Below are 16,612 nucleotides of genomic sequence, written 5' to 3'. Positions count from 1 at the left end.
GCTCTGGAATGAAATAGTATATTTGCAGGCAAACCATTTACAAGAATGGTACCTGAAGTGATGTCTGGTGCCTCCTTTGCAGCCTTAAGCGTCATCTGGAAGGCTCTTGCCTTCGGCTTTGGTGGTATGTTGGGTCTTCCTGCCTCCTTCTTCTTCGGGCAGTCCTTCAAAATGTGCCCTTCTTCATTACACCCATAACAGGCCTTCTGGTTAAGTGTGCATTCATTGGCATAGTGCCCAGGCTTTCTGCATTTGAAACAAGTGACCCCTCCGTCACACTTCCCAGAGTGCTTCTTCTTGCACTTGTCACACCACTTCGCTTCTGATCCTCCTCCTCTCGAACCAGACTTCGAGAATCTACTCTTCTTGTTGGACTTCGAGGATCCTTCGAACTTCCGTTTCTTACCAACATCATCCCTTTCCAGACCTCTTTCCTTTTGTTGGGTCTCCACATTCTTAGCTGCTCGAACAGCTGATTTCAGAGTGGTTGCCGTCTTGACTGTTGGGCCAAAGTCAGCCGACAGTCTGTTTGCGAACTTCTTAATTTCGGAAAGTTCGGTTGGCACTAGTTATGGAAACAACTTCATATTTTCCGTGAATGCAACAGCATAGTCATCGATGCTCATTCTCCCCTTCTTCTAATTTTGGAACTCATTGTTCAGATCAATCAGATCTATCTCTGAACAGTTTTGCGCCTTCAGTTATTCCAAGAAATCATCCCATGACATTTTCGGAGTTTCTCCTCGCGGCATTGTATCTGCCAATAGCTTCCACCAGCTGAAACTCCAGTTTTCAATTGTCTCACAGCGAAGACAGTCTTCTGCTTCTCGTAGCAGTCGCAGCTCTCAAACACCATCTCCATCTCGGAGATCCAGTCCATAATCTCAACAGGCTTTGGGCTTCCTGAGAGACTTGGTGGTTTTGCACCCAAGAAATTTTTGTACATCCGCTCATCCTTGTTGTTTTTCCTTTCTGGGCCATCCCTTTGCTCACCTTGAGTCCTTACTTGACTCACTTGGTGGCTGTAGTTCCCTTCCTCAGATTGCTCGGGAACTGGCTCATTCGGTTCAACATGTATGGTAGGTTCGTCCCTATTTTCGTGGAGCATCCGTCTCATTTCTTCCCTTTGTTAAGCTAGCATGGCCTGAATCATGGCTTGAACTCCAGCCATGGTGACTGGCTCAGGTGCTACTTCTTCTACAACACGTATTTGCTGAACCACTGGGGGTCGGTTACTATCTCCATTTGCGTTAACGTTTCCGCTACGGGTCCTTGCCATCTTGATCTATACACAGAATAAGGTGAATTTAGATCTTTATTTAGGATAGACGTTTATATCGTCCTTATCACTCCGAAACGTTTACATGTTAGTTCTAATATCGTAGTCGTACGTTTAGAATCCTAAACACATAAGGTTTCCAGATCCGGTTGGCAACAGACCATAGATCCGAACAAATAAAAGCATATCATGCACAACGCATTTAGCACATAAAAGCATTTTAGGCACAATTCCTAAAATAAGCTAGTGCTCACACCTCACAATCATCGCTTAGCATTCTAAGTTTAAGTCTAGAAATCCTACGAATTCCTAGTTCGCTTAAACTAATGCTCTGATACCAACTGTGACATCCCCAAAATCACGGCCAGAAAAGACCGGTTTGTTTATGCTTTGTTTAATAATCAGAGTAACATTTTAAATAAAAGTGTTGTGGAATTTGTCCCAAAACAAAATATGATAAAGATTTATCAAAAGCATTTCCATAGAAATGTATTTCATTAAAAGACTTGGGATGTCATGTTCGTACAGATCATAAGCATAAACAGTACAATATAAGCGTTACTACATTATTTCATATCTACAGGCCTATATCCGTAATCCCTCACCCAAACATCATATCTATGCTCAAGCGCCATTACCTGTAATACATAAAACATAGTGGGTCAGGCTTAGGAGCCTGGTGAGCACATAGGGTTTTCAACCCACAATAAATAAGTTTATTAATTTCATCAGTCAACAATAACCTGATTACCCGTTCCTGTTATCCTCACTTTACGTCCCTAAACACCTATCATAAGGGACCTAGCCTAAGGATCATCATCGGGATGGACACTACTGCTAAGGGGATTCCTTAATAATAAATGTCCTAAAGGCAACCATGTGGGGGATGGAGTACACCGATGAACACATCGTTCACAAACACCTACAGGTTGCGAGCCTGCTAGTGTTCCACTAGACTGTATAGAAGAGTCCGTGGTCGTCAACCATTCTTCGCTAGATGACAGAATCAACAACATCAACATCCATACCTCTCATCATTTTATCACACATCACCTATTACATCTACCAATGTTTTACCCCAATATTTTCGTAGATGTAAAATACATATACAGTTTAAATCATTGAAAATATGTATAACAATGTTCATCCTCATGGGTTTTAGCCATAAGAACTTTCCTATGTGCGCATGCAAAACCCTAACGCTCGGATCTAGGCTTTCTAATAAACATGCTTTGAATCCAAGACTTCTAATGACTAATTAGGTTAAATAACAACATTGAAACAAATCTAGAAACATACCTTTGATTTCCTTGTTGATCTTGAGGTCTTGGAGCTTCTAGAGTCACAAATGTCACTCCTCTAATGGCTTACAAACACCAATAGCAAGGAACATGATTTAGGAGAGAGGAGAGGGGAGGAAATCGGCCAGGGTTCTCTTGCTTTAGGAGAGGTGCTGATTTCCTTATGCCATGGGGTCTATTTATACTTGTAGACTCCTTAAGGGTTACAACCTAAACCCTAATTGGATAATCTTCTCTTAAGGCTATCCAAATCCTTTCCATAGATAAGCCTTGGACGATTTTGAAGCTATCCTAGCTTCTAGAATCCGTCCCTAGCATATCCATAAGGATTTACAGTCTAAAGCTTAACTATCAAACAAATGACAGTTTATACCCCTTTATTTAATTAATCTCTTTAAGTCACCAAATTAATTCTAATTAATTCTATGACTTATATTAATCAAATAACAAATATATTATTCATTATATTATTCTCATAATATATTAATAATATTTACTCTCTCGTAATAAATCATCCTATCAAGTTGCTATGGTGAAGGCAACCCAAAAGGACCATGCACAACCGGGTCAAATACTTGCCTAATATAGTTGCAGCCTTAGACACTATTCCAATAGTCTCCCACTTGGATAAGTCTAGTAACTATATTCACAAGTACAATTCGGTTTGCAATCGTATCTCTCAAAGACGCTGTCAACTCTGATCTAATCAATCTTGTCCTTTAGATAAGGGAACGTACAGTCCTCTGTTAGATATCATGCTGACAATCCTATGGAATGGTTAGTCAAGCATTTAGGTTTCTCGATCTCTGATTTATTTGACATAGAACTTAATCGAACACATCAATTCAGTTCTGACCGGGCCCGGCACATAAGTCAAATCAAATCATCGAGCGGCCGAGATATCGCTTTTACCTTCTTAGTTAAAAGTTACAGATAAACTTCGACTTATATGCATTTACTTATTCATTAACCAACTATACACAACAATACATTTTATAACACCGAGTTACTGATGCGTTTTCGTATTATCAATGTACAATCAATTAACAAATAATAAATCATATATCTAGGTTTTAAGACCATATGATATTATCGTCTTGCGATCACCTTTTATATTGTATTCCATAAGGTGATTCCAGCAAGCGTGGGTTTATTCCAATGCTCAAAACTAGTTCATAAGCACTCATGAAACAATAGCTAAACAATTTAACATAAGATAGTAACATTACTCATAAATAAAACTCCTTTATTTAATCATCAAATGTCAATTACATTTATCTATTACACGTTTCTAATACTATCTAATCTATGCTAATATCATCCTTCAGCCCAATACTCCTAGCATGCTGCAAGTGCTTAACCCTACTCAGTCCCTTCGTAAGCGGATCTGTTGGGTTATCTTCTGATGATATCCTCTTCACTACGAGTTGTCCTTCTTCTACACGATGTCTAATGAAGTGATACTTTCTGTCGATATGTCTTGATCTACCATGATCCTCGGTTCCTTGGTCAAGGCAACCGCGCCTTCGTTATCACAGAAAATCTCCATTGGCTCCTTTATGGCAGGTACAACTCCAAGATCACCGATGAAGTTCTTTAGCCATATTGCCTCCTTCGACGCTTCGCTCTCTGCAATGTACTCTGATTCGCACGTTGAATCAACTACGGCTTCCTGCTTGGAACTCTTCCATGTCACTGCTCCTCCATTTAGGGTAAAGACCCAGCCTGAGTGTGAACGGTAGTTGTCCCTGTCAGTCTGAAAACTGGCGTCACTATACCCTCGCACCTTCAAGTCATCACTCCCTCCAAGGACTAAGAACCATTCCTTCGTCCTCCGAAGGTACTTAAGGATGGTTTTCACCGCAATCCAATGTGCTTTGCCAGGATTCCCTTGATATCTGCTAACCATGCTCAAAGCGAAGGCTACATCAGGGCGAGTACAAGTCATAGCGTACATGATTGAGCCAACTGCGGAAGCGTATGGTACTCGGCTCATTTCTGCTATCTCAGCTTCGGTACTCGGACTTTGAGTCTTACTCAATTTGGCATTACTTTGTATCGGTAGTTCTCCCTTCTTTGAGTTTTCCATACTAAAATGTTTTAGTACCTTCTCTAAGTAAGTATTCTGACTAAGTCCAATTTGTCTCTTACTTCTTTCTCTTACTATCCTTATTCCCAAAATGTAAGAAGCCTCTCCGAGGTCCTTCATAGCGAAGCACTTCCCGAGCCATGACTTAACCTCCTACAGAGTCGGGATGTCGTTTCCTATGAGTAGTATGTCATCGACATATAGAACGAGGAAGCTTACTATACTCCCACTGGCTTTGACATATACACATGATTCGTCTTCGCTTCGTACAAAACCAAACTCTTTGACTTTCTCATCGAAGCAAAGATTCCATCTGCGAGATGCTTGCTTAAGTCCATAAATGGACTTCTCAAGCTTACACACTCTATTCGGATGCTTCGGATCCACAAACCCCTCTGGCTGAGCCATGTAAACATCCTCAGCCAACTTTCCGTTAAGGAAGGCGGTCTTGACATCCATTTGCCAAATTTCATAATCATGAAATGCGGAAATTGCTAGCATCACTCTAATAGATTTAATCTTCGCAACTGGTGAGAAGGTCTCATCATAGTCAACTCCGGGAGTTTGAGTAAAGCCCTTCGCGACCAATCGCGCTTTATATGTGTGTACGTTTCCATCCATGTCGGTCTTCTTCTTGAAGATGCATTTGCACCCAATGGTCTTACGTCCGGGCACGTAATCAACCAAATTTCAAACTTGGTTATCATACATGGATTGGATCTCGCTATCCATTGCCTCTTTCCACTTTGCAGACTCCGGGCCTGCCATGGCTTCCTTATAGCTATTAGGTTCATCAAGGTTTACTAGTGTACCATCACTAATATACGTGTCCGCTTCGGTAGTAATATGAAAGCCATAAAACTGGGGATGAACTCTAACTCTATCGGAACGTCTAAGAGGTAAGGATTCGTCAATCGGTTCAACCGGAGTTTCCTCCTCGGGTTGAGTGCCAGCGGTAGAGGTTCCTTCATCTATCGACTCTTGAATCTCTTCAAGTTCGATTTGCCTCCCACTGTCTCCTTGGCTCATGAGTTCTCGCTCTCGGAAAACTCCTCTCCTCGCAACCAAGACAACATTGTCCTTCGGTCTATAGAAGAGATATCCAAAGGATGTCTGTGGGTAGCCGATGAAAATACATCGCTCACTTCGAGGTTCAAGCTAGTCGTGAGTATCTCATCTTACGAAAGCCTCGCAACCCCAAAGCTTGATATGTGCCAACGAGGGAGCTTTCCCTGTCCACATCTCGTGAGGTGTTTTGGCAACCTTCTTAGTAGGGACTCGGTTAAGGATATGGGCGGCAGTCTCTAAGGCATACCCCTAAAAAGAGATAGGTAGTGAAGCACGGCTCATCATAGAGCGAACCATATCCAATAAGGTTCGATTACGCCTTTCTGCCACGCCATTTAACTGCGGAGTCCTAGGAGGCGTCAATTGTGAAACTATTCCACACTCCTTGAGATAATCGTGGAATTCAAGACTTAGGTACTCTCCTCCTCGATCGGATCGAAGCATCTTGATTTTCCTGCCCAATTGATTCTCCACTTCATTCTTGAACTCTTTGAACTTTTCAAAGGTTTCTGACTTTTGCTTGATTAAGTAGATATACCCATATCTACTATAGTCATCGGTAAAAGTCACATAGAAGCGGTTCCCATCCTTCGTGGTTGATCTAAACGGTCCACATACATCGGTATGTATTAGGTCCAATAGACCCTCTCCCCTTTCACATGTACTCGTGAAGGGTGACTTAGTCATCTTTCCAAGCAAACAAGACTCGCATGTGTCATCTTCCCTAAGGTCGAATGACTCCAACACTCCATCCTTTTGGAGTTGGGCTACGCGTTTCTTGTTGACATGTCCAAGACAATAATGCCACAAGGATGCTTTATCCATACTAGTGGAAGAATCAATATTCAAAACATCATTTCCTAAGTTATCAACAATCATAACGGTTTCATATATTCCATTACATGGTATAGCTTCAAACTATAAGACACCATTTAGATAAGCCAAAATAGAACCATTCTCATTATTAAAAGAAAATCTAAATCCTTGTCTATATAAACCATGAAATGAAATGATGTTTCTAGCCATTTCTGGCGAATAGCAACAATTGTTCAAATCTATAACCAAACTATTCCTAAGCACTGAAGAATACACTCCAATCTTGGTCACAGGCAACGATCTTCTGTTCCCCATGATTATATTGATCCTTCCTTGCTCCACATCCCTACTTCTTCTTAGTCCTTGCACATTAGAACAAATGTGATAACGACAACCGGTATCAAGAACCCAAGAAATAGCGTGATTAGAATCGTTAGATTTGATTGTGTATATACCTGCGAAAGCTGGCTTGATCTTTCCCTCTTTGATTGGTTGCAGGTAATCTGGGCAGCTTCTCTTCCAATGTCCTATCTTGTGGTAGTGGTGGCACTCTGCCTCCTTTGGGTTAGAGCAGGGCTTAGCGGGATCAACTTTGGTCCCACTAGAAGAGGCACCATCTCGGGCTTTCACCTTGCGATAGTTCTTCGATGAAGCTTTCCTCTTCTTTCCCTTTCCTTGACCAATAGCCAAGACAGGAGCAGCAGGCGGATTGGGAGTAGGTGCAACAGACTTGTCCTTGAAGTTGCTCTCAGCGACCCTCAAGACCCCTTGGAGTTTGCTTAGGGTGACCTCTTCTTTGTTCATGTGGTAGGTCATCCTAAATTGGTTGTACATCGGAGGCAAAGAGTGAAGCACCATATCGATCGCCAAGTCTTCACCGAAGTCAACATTTAACTTGCGAAGGCAGTCGACATACCTTTGCATCTTTTGCAGGTGCACGGTAAGAGATTCTCCATGACCCATCTTAGCGGAAATCATGTTGGTGAAAATCTCATAACGCTCTTGTCTCGCGTTTTGGTGGTATCTCTCCAATAAGTCTTGGTGCATCTCGTACGGGTACATGTCCTCGTAGGACTTTTGGAATTCGGAGTTCATGGTAGCGATCATGATGCAATGTACCTTCGTTGCATCTCGCTCATGAGTCCCAAAAGCGGTGATTTCGGCGGGAGTAGCAACTTCGGGGTTGATTTTCTCGAGCTTCTCATCGAGGACATACTCCTTATCCTCATAGCGAGGAATGGTGCGAATGTATCTTATCCATTCGCTAAAGTTCGTTCCATCGAAGGTGACCTTTTGGCAAAGGCTCATCAACGTGAAAGAACTAGCAGCAACGTTGTTTGCGTTCGACATCTACAATTAGAAAGGACAAAGATAGATTAGAATAAGAATCCCTAATTATCACCCAATAAGAAAAAATTAGGGCTAGGATCCAACAATAACATTTACATACTAGAAAAGGGATGCCGTAATCTAACATGCAAATAAGTTGAAGGTAAGTGAATGACGATTCACTAATTCTCCATCACAAAACTTAAACTATTAGTCCTAAGTGTTTTTGAGAATTCCTAGGTTCGGATGAGATTCATTGAAACTATTCAATGGCATGTTTAAATCTCGATATGCCCCTCTTGTTTGTGACTGGGATACCGAGGATCACAAAGCGGGTGTGAATTACCATGCAAATTCACATGGTGCCTTCATTGTAACGATCACCTATTCGATGTGCCGGTAAACCACACACGCTCCATCGAAATATGATAAACAATGAATCACCCTTTGCCACCTTCGCTTAGAACCAATTAGTGTGCCGGTAAACCACACACGCTCCACTAACATCTTAGCAAGGTGCAAAGTGTAATTTCATGGGATTGCATCAATTCACTTTTCCTAAAGTAACTAGGATTGGGAAATTTTAAAATATGTGTAGTTACTTTGTATTTCTTATTATACTTTTAATGAGAGGATGAGGTTGCCCTATCCTACCCGTTCGGCTAACGACCCTCCACCAATCAAGCAAGCGGTGGGTGTGAGTGTACACCCATTAAGCGCCATTTTATAGGCCGCAACCTTATACCCACCTTATAGATCGGCTTCGTGAATGAGGCCTACTAACGGTAAGACTAGCATTTAGTTATACATATATATATTATTCTAGCAATATCATATTAGTATAGGGTTGTATTTTAAAACTTTTAAAATCTAGGCTTTGAAATTTAAGTTGTCTAAATTAAAACTGTTAATCACAAATATAAATTTCAAAACTTGTGGGTAAGTTTTAAACATTTAAAACATGGAGGATCAAATAACAAATAATACCAATTAACATTTAATATCCTAATTATCTATATTTGATTTTATTCAAGATTTCTTTGAAAGATAATTACCAAAATAATTAAAATAATTAATTAATTATCATATAAGGAAATTAAATATTTTATTAGTTGATAAATACCTTTAACTAGATCAAGATAATAGTCATATATATCAAAAAATCGGATTTAGATTGATCTATTATGATTAAGGTAAGTTTCCATAAGATAATTATGAAAAAATTCCGAATCTGGCCATTCCTGACGCCTGGACTCGCCGAGTGCACAAGGGGACTCGCCGAGTCAGGCCTACTCGCCGAGTCCACCTTGGAACTCGCCGAGTCCATGACTCAGAAACCTAAAAATCGAATTTTGCAGGTTTGTTTCAGTTAATCAAGAAACAATTTAAAGAAAACCAAGCTAGGCTCTGATACCACTGATGGGTTTTAGCCATAAGAACTTTCCTATGTGCGCATGCAAAACCCTAATGCTTGGATCTAGGCTTTCTAATAAACATGCTTTAAATCCAAGACTTTTAATGACTAATTAGGTTAAATAACAACATTGAAACAGATCTAGAAACATACCTTTGAGTTCCTTGTTGATCTTGAGGTCTTGGAGCTTCTAGAGTCACAAATGTCACTCCTCTAATGGCTTACAAACACCAATAGCAAGGAACATGATTTAGGAGAGAGGAGAGGGGAGGAAATCGGCCAGGGTTCTCTTGCTTTAGGAGAGGTGCTGATTTCCTTATGCCATGGGGTCTATTTATACTTGTAGACTCCTTAAGGGTTACAACCTAAACCCTAATTGGATAATCTTCTCTTAAGGCTATCCAAATCCTTTCCATAGATAAGCCTTGGACGATTTTGAAGCTATCCTAGCTTCTAGAATCCGTCCCTAACATATCCATAAGGATTTACAGTCTAAAGCTTAACTATCAAACAATTGACAGTTTATACCCCCTTATTTAATTAATCTCTTTAAGTCACCAAATTAATTCTAATTAACTCTATGACTTATATTAATCAAATAACAAATATATTATTCATTATATTATTCTCATAAAATATTAATAATATTTACTCTCTCGTAATAAATCATCCTATCAAGTTGCTATGTGAAGGCAACCCAAAAGGACCATGCACAACTGGGTCAAATACTTGCCTAATATAGTTGCAGCCTTAGACACTATTCCAACACATCCAACATAGATAGCAAGTATTCAGATAATATGCACACATAGCACATAATTTAAAAATACTTCATATCTATGTGTAAGCTGAAAGTAACTATGCACTCACCTGAAAGGTGGTGACTCAGCACTCAGACAGCGCTTCGATACTCTCAAAACGATATTCCTTCGATAAAACCTAGCACCAGTACCACTAGGGTTTAGTCTAACGATAACCACGACAAATTAATAGTCTGACTATTACTATTATTATATAAGCGTTAATAACACTCAATATAACTCATAATAATAGCCTAAATAATTATTTTAAGGACCTAATAACATTCCTATAATTATTTGAAAGCTATATTAAAAATTGCGTAAGCGTAACACACTTACAACAAATTTTATTGAAAACCGGAGCTTAATTGGAGCAGCGTGTCGAAACCGAAAGACTCTTTTTTCTCGGGACTCCGGGAGCCTCGGGGCTTCCTTAGAGTGCTAGGGATTTTACCTAGGGCTTAAGGGTGGTTGGGGAGCTAGAGAGAGAAAGTATTTTAGAGAGAGAAGGAGATTTGGTGTGAAAATGAAGGCTGCCCTCGCAGCTATTTACAGGCTACTGGCTTCGGATTTACGTTGGGCGTAATCCTTGCATAAGACCACCAGCTCGGACCCAACTGTCTTTGTACGTCGGATGGTGTTGGGTTGAAGAATTGCTCAAGTGTTGCGTCGTTGGGCTCGATAGTTTAATTATTTTACATGTATTCCGGTTTGGGCCTGTCCAACCGAGAGCCCATTATGTTTAATATATAAGTATATGCTTGCATGCATATTAGGTTAACGATTTTAGCGATTCATCTAGAGCATAACGATAGTATTTCCAGATTTCTTTAATCGTTCTTGTAACCTACCAATCCTCTACAGTTGATGTTCTTTATCGAGCTCTTCTGAGGATTTTGTTTAATCATTCGACTCGTTTGATTCACACTTGTCTCGTTCATATTTTCGTGTTCTTACAGTTTTGTATTTACTTACCTGTTTGAGATCTAATCGATCTTCATAGATTTAAAGGTTTTAAATCTCATCAGTTGGATCTTCATATTTTCGTGTTAATGTGGCTTCGTTTAATTAGGCTACTTTAGGGTGGCTTTCGCTTTGATGCAACAATTCTAATCTTGAAATAAGAAAGAAAGTGATCAAAGTACTTGTGAGACCGGTGTAGTCTGTTGAACAAGTAGGTAGGAGTGTATTTGAAATTGGCTTGGAAAATATAAAATCTCAAAAAAATAAAAACTGGATCCCAAGGGAAGAAAAGTTATGGTGTTTAACAATTTCATAGGAATCACACAAAATAAAATTTGAGATTTCTTGAAAGTACAGCCGTCAATTCTTTGGTGAAAACTTGAGCAAATTAATTGATCACCGTCAATTCAGATTTGGTGTTGAATTTTGGGTTTCACTCAGCTCGTAGTGACACGAAACTAAGATCATAAACACAGATGTTGTGTAACCATAAACCTCAGTGGTAATTTCTGAGAGTCTCAAGGGTTACGTTGATGAAACGAATGTAATGGAGAAGTGTAATGGAGATGGTGTAAGAAGATAAAGTACCTCTGCTGCGAAACTAAGGACCAAGCAGGAAACTCTTAACTCATGTGAGAAGAGAGTGAGGTAGCTCATGATTAGAATAAATGAGGTAGCCTTATTGGGAAGACAAGGTTTGTGTATACCAGGTCATGAAGGCTGTTATTCAAAATCTTATGAGGCTTGGGACACATACAGCAACATGCTTCTAGGGACACTTAAGTAATTCATCAATTATACCCCCATAAACGAACGAAAACACAAAAAAAAAATAAAAGAGAAAAATATTTTCTGTGAAAAGGTTTCAATTAGGGTTTTTCCGCAACTATCGATATTTATTGAGCCGTCATCTCATTATTGACGTATCTTGATATTTATTGTTTTGCCCTAATCTGCTTTATTACAAGTCTGATCTTTGAACAGGTTTTACGATCATAATGGACGAGTCGCAATCAAATCCAATCAATATTTCTAACAGCATCGGTTCAACTACGAAGATTCCAATCCTATACACCCATGACTATGAAGTATGGGCGCATCACTTCGAAGACTACGTGATAGGATCTGAGGATAATGGGTACCTCATATGGGAAGCCATCATTAATGGACCGTTTTCTCATTCTGCAACGTCCAGAGTTATTAAGACACAAAAGGAGTACAATGATTTGCTGAAGGATGTTAAGGATATTGCACAAGATGAAAACGACAAATTCCAGTACAATATCAAGGCTTTAAGGTTGATCAGATTCGCCCTTCAGTCCGACACCTTCAGGTTGGTCAGCTCTTGCACGACGGCAAAGGAAGTTTGGGATAGACTTCGGGAACTGTATTCTACAGACGAGGATCTTGAACATTCTATCCAAACCTTGCTCTTATCTGAGTTTGGAGAATTCAGGCAAGGAGCCGAAGAAACGGTGACCCAGACGTTCGATCGCTTCAATCATCTTCTCAGCAAGATGATCAAACATGACATCGAAAGGAAGCTTATCGAGCAGAAGGTTACGTTCTTAAATGGTCTGAGGTCTGAATGGAGAGCAGTGGTGTCTACAGTCAAAGCCCATGAGCAGTTTAAATCATACTCTTTGGCGAAACTGGTGGGTATTCTCAAATCCCATGAGAAGATTGTGCTGCAGGAGAAGAACGTTGTTTCAAACCTTGGTTCGTTGGGGCTCCTATCAAAAAGTAAAGCTGTGATGGAGGATGAAGACCTCAACTTGGAGGAGTATGACCTCACGTCTGAGGATTATGCTATGATGGTGTCCAATCCCAAGAGGTTCATAAAGAAGAGATTCCCTAGCAATAAAAACCGAAACTGGCAGGGGAGTTACAGTTCAGAAAAAGTTAACAATGAACCGAAGGTTGAGGAGCCCAAGAAGGAACCGAAGGTGGATGGCGATTCCGGAGTAAGCTGTTACTACTGTGGTGGGAAAAACCACTATGCTAAGGATTGTGTCCTTAAGAAGATGGCTGAAAAGGATGATGAAAAGGATGAGGAAGCTGTGTTGCAAAAAAGGCTAGACGAGTTGAGAAAGAAGAAGTCTACCGCTAACCCTTTTATTAATGCTCTTATTGTGCAGGGTTCGGTTGCTGATGACGAGTTCGGTAGCACGGAAGTTTGGTCTACCGACTCAGAAGACGATGAAGTGAGGAAGCCTACCCATGGAAAGGCTTATGTGGCAAAGGAGGAAAGCAGTGGAGGAAGATGCTTCATGGTGTCTGATGTATCTCAGATGAGGGGATACAACACAGATGGTGGAAGCGATGAACCGAAGGTGCAGGAGGACATGTGCTTTACGGCCAAACCACTCAGCCAACAGTTTAATGAGCTTGATGAACTGATAAAGAAGGTACAATTGGTTTTCATTTCATTTAAAGTACCACAATCCTCATATGAGAAAGAACTAAAAAACGGTAATACAAGAATTTCTCATCTAGATAGTAGCTTAACTCAAACTCGATTCACCAATTCTAACATGACTGATCAATTAAGCAGGGTGTCTTCGAAGAGTGAGGAGCAGTGGATGTGGATCGAGTTGAAGGAGTCTGAATTAGTTAAAATAAAAGACGAAAACATTTATTTACAAAGAGACAATTTGAAGTTGTTAAAACAGCGAAATGTTTTTTGTTTAATTGCAAAAGGTTTATATTCTAATATTACTCAGCTTCACTTGGACTGTGAAATAGGCCAAAAGATCCATCGCATGATTTTGCCCTTACTTGAGTTTAAGGAGGATGAGATCGATGCTGAAGCCTATAATTGTGAGAGTGTGATATCGTCTGATGATATCAATCCGACCTACATGTATGGACTGGACAAAATCGAGTCCTTCATTAAATCCAAGGACCACAAGGACATGCTTAAAAACCTTTTGGATGAAAATGATAGACTTAAACTGAGAACCAAAACCGTACAAAAATTTGACTCTTTAAACGCCAACGTAAGCTCAGAAAACAAAATTAATGTTGAAAATGCATCTGAGCTTAACGAGGACGACAACATGAGTGAAATTTCTGTAGAGGACACGGTTGACTGCTCAGAATTTGTTAAAAGTGAACCTGAAAACCACAAGAATCTTATTTCTGAAAATTCAGTGGAGTTCGCTCGATTGTCCCAACAAAAGTCCCCGATCTTAGTAGAGAAAGTAGTTGTGTATCAAAAGGTCAGGACCACTCCAAATCAAGTATACAAGGTCACTGGAGTAACCGAACATCAGACGGCTGAACTCACAGCTATTGTAAACGAAGACAATGCTGATGGATGTGATGAGTACTTCTGGTCAGCTCCAATAGATAATGCAAACGAAACGGTGGGCTTATCTGAAAGGACCTCCTGGATGAGTAAAGGTAGATACATACCTGAACCCTTGAATAAGCCAGATAATTTCGATGAGCCAAGCACTAGTGGTATGAAATACATTCCTCATGAGGATGAAAGTTCGGCAAAAGAAGACGTTCCCTCTACTCCCTCAGCTCAAAGTGAAACTCCTTCAGTTCAAAAGGAACCAGCCAAGGAAAAACCGAAAATGAAGGCAAATATTCATCATCAACCGAAGCAGATGAGGAATAAGAAACGTGAAAGGAACCAAAGATACAGGAAGAATCTCTCTGAAAGGAGGCAATTCTGGCAATCCCAGAATGCATACTTCTCACATCAAGACAACAATCTGAAGTCTGAAAATAATCCTGTCGGAAAGGCTGAGAGCCACAATAACCGAAAGCCAAGGTTCGGTTCACCAGAAAATACCAACCGACACCAAAGGTTCGGTTCTGAGAATGACTTCAACCGAAAGCAAAGGTTCGGTTCAAAGAACGACTCCAACCGAATGCAAAGGTTCGGTTCTAAAGTCAAGAGAGAACAAAACTCTAAGGTCAGTCCCTCGAATGATCAAAAGCAAAAGGGTCACCTAGAGTCTCCAGCCAAGAAGTCCTCTCATTTCAAACCCACTCCTTCTAGTTCTTCTAATTCTTCTACTTCCACCAATTCATCTCCATCTTGCTCTAAGGCTAATTCTGTTCGCTCTCAAAGATCTCATTCGTCAGCTGAACAAAAAGGCAAACAGAAGGTCAATGAATCCAAACCAGAGTCCAAACCGAACTCACCCAACCCTAATAAGATAAAAGTTTTTACCATTAAAAAGAAAGATGAAACAACACTCATAAAACGAACATATCTTGTTGACATCTCTCTTACTGTTCCTGTTCCCATGAAAAGCTCACGTGGACCCAAGAAACTTTGGGTTCCTAAATCTGCTTAATTTTTGCAGGTTATAAGTGACGAGCAGTTCGACGAAGAATGGTACATCGATAGTGGTCGCTCACGTCAAATGACAGGGAGGAAAGAGGAGCTCAGGGAATACAGATCTCTTGCAAATGGTGGCAATGTCAAGTTTGGAAATAACTCTTTCGGCACCATAAAGGGATACGGGTTGATAACAAATGGCGACTTTACTATAAGGAAGGTGGCTTATGTGGAAGGACTCCAACACAACCTCATCAGTGTATCTCAGCTTGTTGGAGGTACAGGTCTCAAAGTCTCATTCGATGGTGAAGGTTCTGAAATTATTGAGAAAAAGACAAAGAAAGTGATTCTCAAGTCAGAGCGAAAGGGTGAAATGTTTCCTCTAAACCTTAAACCCATCAAAGGAAACCCAGCTATATGCCTGTTATCAAAAGCTCAATCTAACGAAAGCTGGTTGTGGCACCGAAGACTCTCTCATCTCAATTTTAAAGATATCAACCGACTTGTCACTGGAGGTCATGTTAGGGGTCTTCCATTGCTCAAGTTTGATAGAGATCATTTGTGTGCTGCATGCGAAATGGGGAAGCAGAGTCGTCAAAGTCATCCATCTGTAATTAACACAAAAGTTGTTGAACCACTCGAATTACTTCATATTGATTTGTGTGGTCCTTCATCTATCGAAAGCATCGGTGGTAGCAAGTATATTCTTGTTATTGTTGATGACTTTTCACGATTTACATGGTTGTTCTTTCTAAAGCTCAAATCTGAAGCGACTCATAAGCTGAAAATGTTCATCAAGCAGATTGAAGTACAGCTCAAGAAGGTCGTTCGCAACATTAGGAGCGACAATGGTCTGGAATTCAAGAACAAGGAGTTTGAAGAGTTTCTAGCAGAAAAGGGAATAAGTCACAACTTCTCAGCTCCCTATACACCTCAACAGAACGGAATAGTCGAAAGACGAAACCGATCTTTGTGTGAAGCTGCCCGAACTATGCTAAGTTTCGCTTCCTTACCTTTTTATTTTTGGGCTGATGCTATTTCTGCTGCTTGTTTTAAACAGAACAGGTCTTATCTCAACAAGCGATTCACGCTCACATCTTATGAGATACTAAACAACAGAAAGCCCAATGTGAAATTTTTCCATGTGTTCGGCTCACGGTGTTTCATCTTTAACTCTAAAGAACACCACAACAAGTTCGATGTCAAAGCCGACGAGGGAATCTTTCTGGGCTACTCTCTCACATCCAAGGCAT

Source organism: Lactuca sativa, chromosome 5, assembly GCF_002870075.4.
Source record: "Lactuca sativa cultivar Salinas chromosome 5, Lsat_Salinas_v11, whole genome shotgun sequence".
Taxonomy (NCBI): domain Eukaryota; kingdom Viridiplantae; phylum Streptophyta; class Magnoliopsida; order Asterales; family Asteraceae; genus Lactuca; species Lactuca sativa.
The sequence above is the reverse complement of the archived record's forward strand: the minus strand, read 5'-3'. Positions refer to the sequence as shown.